Genomic DNA, 10,000 nt, shown 5'->3' on the forward strand with positions numbered 1-10,000 from the left:
CCCTCTTCGTTTCTTTCTTTTTTTTTTCTTTTATACTGCCACCAAACATCTTTTTGTCCTTCTTTTTCTTACTGCCAGCACATACCCTTGTTTTCTCTTTCATTTCCTCTTTCTTTTCTCTTTTTCTTTTTTTTAACTCTGGTACCAAACACCTTTTTCTTTCTTTTCTTCTTTAACTGTTAACAATTACCCCACTTTTTTTCCTCTCTTTTTCCTCTTCCTTCTTTTTTTTCGTAACTAACACCAAACAATACTTTTCTTATTGTTCGTACGCACATAATTTTCAGATTGTCTAACTTCTTACATTAGTCCCGTTTTTTTCCTTATTTTTGTTTTATAGCCAACAGGATTCTTGAGTTTATCCACTTTTACTTACGAAAGACACATTATGCTGACGATTTCTTCCCATTAAGCTCAGTCTGTGTTGCATTGTACCATAAACTAATAAAAACAAATAATAATAAAAAAAGTACAAATGAAACACTTTTACGTACCATCACACAAAAACAACTAAAGTAGATGACACCTTCAAACAAATCCATTCACAAACTCACACACTTTCTTCACATCAAGCCCACCAGTGTCTCCAGTCCAGCCGTACTTAGGAGAGAGACATTTCGTGCTCACAATGCGTTCATACTTATCTTGGTATTCCGCTGCTTGGTGTGTTAAATAAGGCCATTCCAGTTCGTGCCTTAAGTCGCATCGCAGCAGCAAGCAGTCGGTGGGTTGTCAGCTTGTGCCGACTCTAAACTAATGTCAATTCACTATGAAAACCAATTCAACCCAAAAGCAGAATGACCTTTGACCTACAAAACCTGCCGGGCTGGTTGTCTAAGGGAAGGAGGAGGGTGAGGTAGGATGAGGGAGGTGGCCAGGGAGGGAGGGGAGGGGGGATTGTGGAGGAGGAGAGGTAAGGGAAGGACGAAGAGAAGAAGGAAGAAATGGTGAAGGAAAAAATACTACTGCAACGGACACAGTAACAACAAAAAAACAAAACAAAAAACAAGAACAGTAACAAGAATCAGAAGATGAACATGATGAACAAAAACAAGGACAGAAGAGGAACAAGAACAAGAAGAAGGCAAGAACAGAGAACGCCAATACAACAATATCAATAAAAATAATGATATAACAGCAACAACAACAACAACAACTACTACTACTACTACTACTACTACTACTACTACTACTACTACTACAGCCTGCTATTGCTGCTGCTGCTGCTGCTGCTGCTGCTGCTGCTGCTGCTGCTGCTACTACTGTTTCTGCTACTGCTCCTGCTACTACTGCTGCTGTTGCTGCTGCTACTGCTGCTACTGCTACTGCTACTGCTACAGCTACTGATGCTGCTACAACGACACAAATAACAACTACAAAAGAGAGAACGAGAGCAATAAAAACAAAAATAAAAATAAATAGCAGACAAATTTGAAGAGAAAAAAGTAATCTTTCGCAAGACAACAACAATACCGGACACACACACACACACACACACACACACACACACACACACACACACACACACACACACACACACACACACACACACACACTAAGAGGAAAAAAATAAAAGTGTAACTCGTTCTCGCTGAGGCAGAGTCCGAGACACGACTGTTAAGGAGCCTGACAACAGATATGCAAATGAGCACCACCAAAAAAAAAAAAAAAATAGAAAGAAAAAAAAGAATATTGCTAAACACCGCGTACACACACACACACACACACACACACACACACACACACACACACACACACACACACACACACACACACACGCTGTAGTACGAAAGAAGATGTGAATGTAATAACAAACAGAGAAGGGAAGGAAACTTTAATAAATACTTAGAACGGAAAATTAAGAGGAGGAGGAGAAGAGGAGGAGCAGAAAGAGGAGGAGGAAGAGGAGAAGATGCCACATTTAAAGACAAGGTTATATGAGCGAGTTTATGGCCAAATAAAGACGAATCAGAAGAATGCAGAGAAAGTGAGAGAGAGAGAGAGAGAGAGAGAGAGAGAGAGAGAGAGAGAGAGAGAGAGAGAGAGAGAGAGAGAGAGAGAGAGAGAGAGAGAGAGAGAGAGATTGTGAGGAAAGAATATTGTGTAAACTCTGAATTTTATTACAAGCTCTCATTTTTATTCCTCTACTACTACTACTACTACTACACCACAACCTCACTACCACCACATCACCACAAAACCTATTGCCAATCTAAAAAAAAAAGAAAAAGAAAATCAGCATCTGTGAATCATTTGAGAAAGCAAGTAGTAGTATTGGTAGTAGTAGTAGTAGTAGTAGTAGTAGTAGTAGTAGTAGTAGAGGTAGTGACGCCAAGGAGGGAATAAAAAGAAGAGGGACCACAAGACGAGAGAGACACACAACTCCATGCAAAGTCACTCTAAACTAAGAAGAAAATGGGAAAACAACCTTGAAGATTTAACCTTATTTAACCTCCTCCTCATCCCCTCCTCCTCCTCCTCCTCCTCCTCCTCCTCCTACTCCCAACAGATGACAGTGCTGCAAGGGACAAATATTTCTTCAGTCGAGATGATTCTACTCAGTTTAGCCTCACGCGATGTCTGGTGTCCGCCGGGATCTGATAAAATGCTGAGGCTGACGAGAGTATAATGCCGCCGCGGGAGGAGGAAGAGAGGGACGACTACAGGAGGAGGAGGAGGAGGAGGAGGAAACTTAGAATGATGAGGGCGAGTTGCAGGGGAGGAAAAAAAGGAAGGGCGAAGAGTACATAGGAGAACTAAGAAGGAAAAGGAGGAAATTTAGGAAAGAAGAGGAGAAAAGGTAGAAGGGGGGAAGAGTATATATCAGGAGGAGGAAAGAGACGGTCATTGTCCTTAGGATGGGAACGACAGGCGGTGATGCACGTTTTCTTTGGTTCGTGATTTTACGAAAAATAACAGAATAATGACTGTGGGCGATGGAACGATGCAGCAGCAGCAGCACCAGGAGGAGGAGGAGGAGGAGGAGGAGGAGGTGAAGGGGGAGGAGGAGGAGGAGTAAAAAAATATTGGGGTTGAGGAACGCGGGGAGGGGATGAGGAAAGGAAGGAATTAAATTTTATATCGACAAAGAAAGATTAAAGACGGAATGAGAGAGAGAGAGAGAGAGAGAGAGAGAGAGAGAGAGAGAGAGAGAGAGAGAGAGAGAGAGAGAGAGAGAGAGAGAGAGAGAGAGAGAGAGAGAGACGGGAGATAAGAATTGAGAAACGTGAAAATGATCGTAATTGCTGTGCTCTCTCCGTAATAAACCTGGTTTTGTGTTTCAGGGAAGGCGAAGAAGGCGGCGGCGATGGAAGGAAAAAGAAAGAAAAAGAAACATGAATACAAAACTTTCCTCGATATTCCCCACAACATAAAATTAATTACAGCACAACAGATAAAAAATAAATAAATAAAAACAAAAAAAAGAAAAGAAAAACACACCAACACTTCTTGAATTATTTGACGCAAGAAAATGTAAAAAAAAAGGAGAAAAAGTAAAGAAATACGAAATGAGATACGAGAGAGGAAAACAACATAAATTAAAGCAAATGAAGAGTAAATCAGAGGAGAGAAGAGAGAAGAGAGAGAGAGAGAGAGAGAGAGAGAGAGAGAGAGAGAGAGAGAGAGAGAGAGAGAGAGAGAAAGAGAGAGAGAGTACAACGAAGAAACGAAGGGAAGAAGGGAAAGAAAATTGATCACTGAGAAGGGAGAATGAGGTGGAGAGGGGAGAGAACGCGGACAAAAGAGAACAGCAGGAGAGGAGGAGGAGGAGGAGGAGGAGGAGGAGGAGGAGGAGGAAAACGCTGAAGGAAGACAGAGAAGTGGAAGAAGAGGAGGAGGAGGAGGAGGAGGGCGGTGGAGTGATAGGCCGTGGATGACAAAGCACTCAGCATCATTGTAACTTATAAATTAATTACGTATCTAAGACTTCTCGCCCACCATCAAAGGAACCGAAGTCTAATGGTTGTAAGGGGGAGGAGGGGGAGGAGGAGGAGGAGGAGGAGGAGGAGGGAAAGAGGGAAGGTGTGGGAGACAAAAGCTTAACACCACAGTAGTTCCAACGCTACAATTACTCTTCCCTCTGTCACCTCTTCCTCCTCCTCCTCCTCCTCCTCCAGTGTCTTCAAAACCTCCACTCCTTTAAAACCACACCTCCTTCACCCCTCCCCTCACCCCAGTCACCCCCCACCCGCCCCGCTACACCCCTAAAGCCATCATTCAGGACAACCTTCAACCACCTTCGAGAATCCTGAAGCAGCGGATTACCATATTGCCCAAAAGTTCTCTCTCTCTCTCTCTCTCTCTCTCTCTCTCTCTCTCTCTCTCTCTCTCTCTCTCTCTCTCTCTCTCTCTCTCTGTCTCCGCGCCTACACCAAGTTCTTCACCTAAAAGATTTGTAGTTATGAGAATGAGACTATGATTACAGATAGTAGTATTGATGATGATGATGATGATGATGATGATGATGATGATGATGATGATGATGGAAATGATAAAAATGGAGATAATAATAGTATACTCTTATAAACTCTGGTGTGTGTGTGTGTGTGTGTGTGTGTGTGTGTGTGTGTGTGCCTATGTGAGCGCACGTGCGTGTGTCGAATCCTGATTACCTTAACTTCCATGGAGGAGGAGGAGGAGGAGGAGGAGGAGGAGGAGGAGGAGGAGGAGGAGGGTCGGAAGGAAGAGGGACGGTCGGGAGGGAGGAATAGGAGGCACGAGGGGGAGTGAGCAAAATCCGAATTCCGAGTAAACTTCGCCTGACAGGAGTAGACAGTTGGACGGATACACAAACACGGCGCGGCCCATACACTCCTGCAGCGAGGGCCAAAGGAGCCTTGTAACAGGGACGCCGCGGCCACACAGAGGGCGGGGCGGCTCACGGGGACACGGGGACAGCCAGCCACACCCTGTCTCACTCAATGGATATAAGCAGCAGGCCTGTTTGCAGCGGGAGGGAGCAGGGGGCGGGAAGAGACGAGGCGAGGTGGGGCGGGAGGATCAGGGCAGCCAGCATGTTGACACAGAGGTCGAGGAAGCTAGCGAGAAGACTAATATTGGTTGATAGGGAGCGGCGGTAAAGGAGGGATGGGAGGGAGAGGGAAGGAGAGGGAAGAGGAGTGAAGGAGGAGGGCGGATGAGGGTGAGATAGAGTTAATGATGTCGAGAATGGAAGGGAGTGACAGCAGATACTGGCGAGGAATAGGAAATGGGTGAAGGTTGGTGTGTTTTTTCTGTGTGTCCACTTCTTGTACGTACCACTGAGGTTCTCGCCACTTCGCCTACAATATTCGTGTTTCCGAATTTCAACGAACGCACTCATGCAAAACGTTTCCCTGCCCGGCGTGGTATTTCCCGTTACAGGCTCGTGCGCGCCGTCACGATTGCGTAGGGCGGTGGTGGTGGTAGTGGTAGTGGTGGTGGTGGTGTTGGTGGTGGTGGTGGTGGTGGTGGTGGTGGTGGTGGTGGCGTGGTCTGGTGTGTTTGTACTGGTGTGTGCGTACCTCATTAGGGACAATGCTGGCTCGGGTGTTCCACTTGAGGGAAGTTTGATCTCGTGTTGACAGACTGCCATCTCTCTCTCTCTCTCTCTCTCTCTCTCTCTCTCTCTCTCTCTCTCTCTCTCTCTCTCTCTCTCTCTCTCTCTCTCTCTCAAGTCGTGGATACTCGTGAGTCAGAGTGAGTGGAGTAACACGTGAGTGACCTTGGCCAATATACATGAAAAATGACGAGTTTTACACGATTTTGAAAGCGGCCTTGCGACTATCACGCCGCCGTGCTGAATGGCCACCTTTCTTTCCCGCTACGTTTCTGCTGAATTTCTACACCTCCATAAACCCTTCCTGTCGACACGCACGAGTGCAACGCGGACTGATAATGTTTGCCTATATGTTTTAAAATTCTATTATTTAAAAAAAAACTTCGATCATATATTTCTAATGTTTTATTTTCCTTGGTGAGAATGGTGGTGGTGGTGTAGGTGGTGGTGGTGGTGGTGGTGGTGGTGGTGGTGGTGGTGGTGGTGGTGGTGGTGGAGGAGGCGGCAAGAGGAGCGTACCAATGAAGACAGTGGAGTGGCGGTGGAGGTGATGGCAGCAAGGAGCCGTGGAAGGAAGGAACAAGTGGCAGTAAGTAGCGTGTAGTGCAAGTGGAAGAGGTGGTGGAGGAGTGGTAGGCTGTCGTGGGCCATGTAGCGGGAAGGAATAGTGGGGGGAGACCGGCGTAGAGGGAGTGGACGGAAAGGAGAGAGAGGAAGAGAGGGAGGAAGAGTAGCAGGAGAGAGGGGGAGTACCTACAGACGACAGGTGTGGCACACTAATGAGGCAACAGGTGAACCCCAACTCCTTGTCTCTCTCTCTCTACCTCTCTCTATTCCCACCCTCCCTCAGCCCACCGTCCAGCCCACGCCCCCGCTCACCCTCAGCTCCTGGGCGGTAAACAAGACCTGCCCGCGCCCGCCCACTGCTCAGACCAACACGTGTAAAACCGACGCGGGCAAAATTCACACCTGTGACACCTGGGCGGCTGCGGGCGGCACCTCAGCCCACCCACAGCCTCATTAGCATTCAGTGTCCCCGCCGCCTCTCAGTGCAGGATATAATAAGGAATCAGAAGCACTTTGTTTCCTGCGGGCGGGCGGTAGGCGCGGCAGGAGGCCAGGGCATTCGGGGCGCTGGGACGAATTGACGGGCGCCGGACAGTGTCTGGTGTGTCCAATCAGATGGGCAGGGGTGAGAGAGAGAGAGAGAGAGAGAGAGAGAGAGAGAGAGAGAGAGAGAGAGAGAGAGAGAGAGAGAGAGAGAGAGAGAGAGAGAGAGAGAGAGAGAGAGAGAGAGAGAGAGAGAGAGAGAGAGAGAGAGAGAGGGGGGGAACATAACAATACTGACGTTGATATGTGACAGGAAACACAGATTTAGGGAGGAGTTACTGTAATTATTAGCATCTTCCAACACATGAATAAGACGAATAACAAGAAACACAAGAAGAAAAATAACAAATGAGACCAGAAGAGAGGAGGGAACAAGAAGACTTATCACCAATCATATCATCAAACTTATCATTATCATCACCAACAACAAATCATCACCACCACCACCACCACTACCACCACCACCATCAACAACAACAACAACAAAGTCACCACCAAAGCAAAACAGCAAAGAAAATAAAACAGACTTAATTCAAAACACAGGGGAGGGAAAAAAAAAAGGGGTAAATAAGAAAAAAGAAACAAAGCGAGACACTCCCCTCTCCCTCTCTCTCTCTCCCCTCTCTCTCTCTCTCTCTCTCTCTCTCTCTCTCTCTCTCTGTCACCCAAAAAAGTGGAGCAGGTAAGAGAGTCACGTCTGCCTCATCAAAACACGATCACCTGTCTCCCCTCTCCCTCCTCCTCCCCCCCTCCCCACCCTTTACCTGGTGGGAGAGGGAGAGGGAGAGGGAGAGGAGAGGGAGAGGGAAGTCCGTATGTCAAGGTGTGCCCTGCAATGACCTTAAAGTCTCTCTCTCTCTCTCTCTCTCTCTCTCTCTCTCTCTCTCTCCCTCTCTCTCTCTCTCTCTCTCTCTCTCTCTCTCTCTCTCCACGGTTATTTTAATTCGATCTATTTTTCTCTTCGTGTATTTATTTGGGCGTGCTTTCGTTTTTTTTCTTCACATTGTTTCTTCAGTTGCTCCTTCTCTTTTTTTTTATCTGTCTGTATTTTCTCCTTCTCCTTCTCTTCCTCTTCTTCCACCACCACCACCACCCCATGTCCCTCCCCCTCCAAGTAATATTCCCCTCTCATGAATCCTCCATTTCCTTTCCATTTTCAATCCACCTTTTCCTCTTACACAAGTACCCAGGTATTAGTCCCACCAACACCACCACCACCACCACCACCACCCCCACCAAGACCAGCATCCCTTACTGTTATTTCTCTTTCTTATAATCTCGAACACTAACCACCACCACCACCACCACCACCACCACCACCACCACCACAATCAAAACCAGAACCAGATACTCCACCTCCTCCTCCTCTTATCCCCTTCCTTCTCCTCCTCCTCTTCTTCCTCCCACTCCTCTTCCTCCTCCTCGTTGCAGTTAATAGGAGAGGAAATAGGCCCTCCATTGCGGGGAAAAAATGCAGTATTACCTTTCTCAAATGACACCACAAAGTGATAAAGTTCGCCTCAGCGTGACTGTGTGTTCATTACCTCACCGGGCCGTGACGCGCTGTTCCTCCTCCTTCTCCTCCTCCTCCTCCTCCACCTCCTCCTCCTCCTCCTCCTCCTCCAACCTGCTCCGTGACCCAGCCGCCACGAACTTGCCTTCAGATTTACGAGCGAAGGAAGACAGTAGCGAGAGGAGGATTGGAAGAGACGAGAGAGAGAGGAGAGAGAGAGAGAGAGAGAGAGAGAGGAGAGAGAGAGAGAGAGAGAGAGAGAGAGAGAGAGAGAGAGGGAGAGAGAGAGAGAGAGGACGATGGAGGAGGATTTGGAAGTGAGGGAGGGAGAGAGGAAGGGAGAGGAGAGATGCTTATGTGGTGGGAGTCATTGAAGGGGTGGTGGGGAGCCATTGGAGGGGTGGTGGGGATGTGGCACGCTAATGGTGGATGAAATATGAGGAAAGATAGCAATGGGAGGGAGGAAAGTCGCAAATGGAGGAAGGAAGGAAAGGAGATTAGTCCAAGATGCATGGTTAGAGAGAGAGAGAGAGAGAGAGAGAGAGAGAGAGAGAGAGAGAGAGAGAGAGGAGAGAGAGAGAGAGAGAGAGAGAGAGAGGCCTATCCTTAACCAATCCTCAATAAATAAATTTCTATAATCCTCAGACAAATCTCCCTTAATCCCATTTGTTTAACAAGGACTCGGATTACAGCTCACAAACAATTAGGGGGAGCAATAAGCCAAACCAATGAGGCCGTCGCGGGTACCTGTTGTCTTCGAATTTCCCAGGTAAAGGTAGGTACGCGTGAGACACAGTGACATGCACGGCGCCTTTCACGCTTCCCGTTAACATCGGCCGCATTTCCAGACATCAGAAAGAACAGCTGTGAGAAAGAAACGAGCAGCTTTGAGGAGTGTGAGAAGTTTGTGCTGCCTAACCTAACCCAAAAGAGGAGGCTTGACCGGAGTAATCTCAGCGGCACGAGGAGTTAAAATCATTATGCCAAAGAGGTGGTAACCCGCCCTGCATTTATGGATGTACGTACAGGCTCAGTATGTCCCGTGCGCCGCCCTGCCTCATCGTGTGTATGGCCGTGTTTTAGTTCACGTCACAGGTTATTTATTTTGAGCCCGTTTTTGGAGCGGGTTGATGCTTCCAGTGACGCGCCTCGCCTGTCACCCCACGCGGCCCACCCTGCCCACCCCTGCCCGCCACGCCGCTGAGGGACGACCTGCACAGTACGGCACATCATGGGGCAGACTCTCAATGGCTGGGCGTGTGTCAAGGCGCGGGGACTTTTTGGTGGGATCAGACAAGACCTTCCCTCCCTTTTTGGCGCTGCGCCCTGAACCGAAGCAGTCCGCGGCGCTGCTGCACAACGGATGCAGCAAACAACGATCCTCAGCTTTATCTCGCCATGTTATCTCACGCCGCGTTTCGCATACCAATTGCCCGCGACTTACTGTGCTGCTTTTTTTGCCGCCTGCTTCCTGGATCCATACCGCCTCCCCGTGCCTGCCGCCGCCAGCACGCGCCACACACCATCGCCACCACTATTGGCACCAGACAGAGGCGCCGCGTTGAGTCTAAGTGTTATTTTCCTTATGGTAGAAAAGGGAAGAGAGAAAACAAGAAAATGCGCCTCGGATACGCTCTCACACCCACAGCGGCCAATCTGTGATGCCATTCTGTCGATGCGCGGCACGATTCCCGCGCTGCAAGAATATAAACAAATATATAAATGAACACGCAGGCATTGTTATTCTGAACATTTGTTTGTGCCTGTTATTTAGGGAGAGGTCACAGTTATTGATTGCTCTAAGGAAGACAAAACAATCAAAAGCACAATAACTTTCT

This window comes from Scylla paramamosain, chromosome 9 (genome assembly GCF_035594125.1).
Source record: "Scylla paramamosain isolate STU-SP2022 chromosome 9, ASM3559412v1, whole genome shotgun sequence".
NCBI classification, from domain to species: Eukaryota; Metazoa; Arthropoda; class Malacostraca; order Decapoda; family Portunidae; genus Scylla; species Scylla paramamosain.